General features: G+C 32.6%; 1 pseudogene; it reads right to left on the reverse strand.

Moving 5' to 3' along the window:
- Positions 1-2194: 2194 nt before the first annotated feature.
- On the reverse strand, positions 2195-3394 carry LOC149142375 (uncharacterized; annotated as a pseudogene).
- Positions 3395-3693: the final 299 nt, after the last annotated feature.

Raw genomic sequence — 3693 nt, forward strand, 5'->3', positions numbered from 1 at the left:
AACTTATTTATAGAATATAAAATATTTAATAAATTTATTTATATTTTTCACTACATAATAATGATAAAAATAATTAAATCTTAAATATATATATATATTTATTTTAATGTGATATGCATGTTATGATTTTTCATAGAAAAAATATTTATAATATTAATAAAAACAAAATAACTTTGATTATAAACTAGATTGAATTCATTATCATATATTATGAATTCAATTCAATTTAATTCGTTTATAATGTGAATTGAATTCATTATCATTTGTTATTTTTTTTTATTTAATCTCAAAAGCCATTACAGTGTCTCGCTCCATATTTGGCTATGAATTGCCTCTCTATGGCTGAACATATAAACATTAATAATACAGGGAGAGCATATTTTATTTTAGAAAAAATACTTAAACAATAAATCAATAGATTATTATTATTTGTTTCAAAATAGTTATCACTTGATTTAGATCCAAAACTATCAATTTAAATCTAACAATTTTCACTTTTTCACAAGTCAAATTTGTAATATCCCTCCCCTTAATAATAAATAATAAATAATACAAAATTAATAATTAATAAAATAAATTATAAATAATAATAAATAAATCACTTAATAATAATAAAAATAATAAATCATAAATGTTAAATAATAAATAAGATTAAAAATATATACAAAGAAATAAATAAATAAAATAGTAATAACCATACTAAAGCTCTAGATAAGAATAAGGAAACTATCAAAAAGAAGGAAATAAAACAAGAAAAGGAAACTATCAAAAAGAAGGAAATAAAACAAGAAAATGAAACTATCAAAAAGAAAGAAATCAAAAGAAAGTTGCATGAGACTTCTATTTAATAGAGGGCGAGGAAGATGAGAGGCATTATTTTTCCGGCATTCTATCATTCCGAGATTCTATCTTTCATTCTCTTGGGAGAATGGTATACTAAGACTTAGGAGCACTGGCAGTAGTACGTTGATTGAGGCTCGGGGGTGGCCAGTTGTAGCAGAATCCTTGCACAATTGAGCCTACGGTTGGGTGGAGAGTCGTCCCCACAACCTTGTTGTTATCTGGTAACATAGATATAAAATTATTGGTCAGCATATTTTTCTATCAAGAAATTAATTTATATTCTTTTATTGTTACATATGGTATCAGAGCATAAGTTTAGCCCTTAGGGCCTATGGGCATCCGAAAAATTTATTTTGTTGAAATTTTTTTTAACTTGACATGTTTTAAAGTTACAGGTTGATTACTTCCAGGAAACCGCATATTTTTCTCGGATCGCTGCCCTGATCAATTTTTTATGTTTTTGATCAATTTTGTATGTTTTTGATAGGTTAGCAGCTAGTTTTGGGATAATTTATTTAGCCAGAAATTCGTAGAGAGGCTGGAACATTTATTTTGAAAATTCAAAATAAAATCGAATACATCAGACAGATAAAAAATCAATCTGTCTCATAAATTATTACATAAACTATTACAAAATATCCAGATAACTTAATCCCCGTTAATTAAAGGTGCTCGATTCATGTCCTTTATCTCTTGCGCAAATGAACCTGGAATCCGGGTTTGTAAATATTCGAAATTACTTTTAATGAATCTTTTTATAAGAGTCCGGATATATCTGGAGACTGGCTATTACGAAACCTGTCATTCAAACTCGTCCAATTCCTCCATATACGCTGCAAATTGATCCGCTTTCTTAGTGATTGATCAATTAACACTTCAATCTTTGACCTCACAATGACAATTCGTCAAATCTGGAGATTTACAGGGGATTTTCAAGGATTACACATTTAAAACACGCAGCGACTGTCTAAGCATCCTGTACAGGCATTCAATAAGAAGTCAATCTAACAGAGAAAAAGATTACACATCAATTAGGTCTATAACTACTAATTTTATTAAGAAACCCCAAATCTCCTTTTCATACACACTCTGTCTGCTTTTTCTCTCTCTTGTGTGTTTTCACGCTACAACAGATTTACATGCCTTTCTTTTTCAGAGAAATAAATCTCCCTTTCAAAAAAAAAAAAAAAACCCTGCATGTCTTCCACTCTACGTTTTTTTTCATGCATCCCCTTAACATTCAACAGAATGGTGAAAATTTCATCGGCCTTGCCTTCTCCAACCTAGCAATGCATGTAGAAAAAGACCGAAATCTATGATTGCGCAAGGTTTTTTTTTTTTTTCAATAATTCTTGTGCTACTGAATGGCTTTCCCTACAGCATTGTCACTCTCGTACCGGAATATGCCTGATAAAGTCTGGGTTAGCATCTCTGAGATGATCTTCCCTTCCATCAGGTCAGACTCAGCTTGCACGCCATTTTCTTTACAGTCGGGAGGGTTCTCAAACAGAGAAAGTGACAATTGCTTATAAATGACTCCAACATCAAAATAGATCAATCCACTGCTGGGAATGTCCACACAGATACCCTTAACTGGAAACCAAAGAAAGAGCTCCTGCGCAATAATGCCTGAAAGCCCACCGATCTGACCATAACTGAGATTGCCCTTTACAATTTTCTCGTAGTAGACCTGATTCTCGAACTTGGCATAGCAGGGCTTATCCAAATGAACTTCAAAATTCCCCTGTTCATCTACAGTGAAGCTATTCACGGCCTTGGGAAGGAGGCCTTTGGGCAGGCATTCATCTGCAAAGCATAATAGATCGTCTGAGGCTTATCAGAGGACGCCACGTATGATGAAGCGTCTATTGTTAAGCATATGAATAATATGAGCCAACCCAAGAGGCATGATTGAGCTTCCATGTCTGCTGAAGGAATTTTCAGGGCTGGATCCGAAGATTGCAACAAAGAGATAGCAACTCGGAACTGAAAAGCAGAAACGCAATAAATCAATTGATCACAGAAGTTGACACTTTTTTTCTTTTCAGATAGAAGTTTATATAGATGTCATTTCTGTGCTACTGAATTGTTTCTGGGCTAGTTTTTAAATACCAGAATGACTTCCTAATGCTTCTCATTTCTTAAATGGGATCCCTTCTCATGCATTATTTTTCTTCCAGTAAAACACAGCCACACCTCTTCAAGACTTTGTTCTGTTTTTGAAAATGCGTTATACTGACTTTTGATGCTATTATATTGGCCCTGATCTAGAAACTTTCTTGAGGATTTCCATTCTGATGGCATTGAGTGAATTACTAATTTGTGAGATATTCTTATTAACCAGAATTTCTTTAGCCGTATCACCGTTTTGACATAGGAGCAAAACTGTTAGCTTTGTTAAACTATAAATAAAAGCCATAATCCTTCCAGAATTGACTTTGTTTACAGACTCAAAATTTACGATGTTATTAGATTAGTGGCTATCTGGGAAATTACTAGTGTGATATGGATCAAAGCATTCAATGAAAATATATGATGTCTGGACTCTGAATGCAAGGTAACCATATCCACAACTTCATTGACTGGCTAACAATGTGAACTCGATACCCTTTCTACTATTCACCGATTTAAAATATCTGTTCACATCGAAATACAAAATCCCTTTTATCGCTGAAAAGCGATTTAGCCTTATGTGTTCTTGTTTACCATTTTCTGAATCTCTCAACCTTTATAGCTTATGGAAAGACTCATACCAGGATGCTGGTGGGACTATTTACTATTCACAGGAATTTCATTTTAATGAGGCTTTAGCTGGATAGCTCTTTACATTAATGTTAGCTCATATTCCTT

The sequence above is a fragment of the Pinus tabuliformis genome, chromosome X (genome assembly GCF_031772625.1).
Source record: "Pinus tabuliformis cultivar Carrire ecotype Pingquan chromosome X, CPIR1, whole genome shotgun sequence".
In the NCBI taxonomy this organism is placed as follows: domain Eukaryota; kingdom Viridiplantae; phylum Streptophyta; class Pinopsida; order Pinales; family Pinaceae; genus Pinus; species Pinus tabuliformis.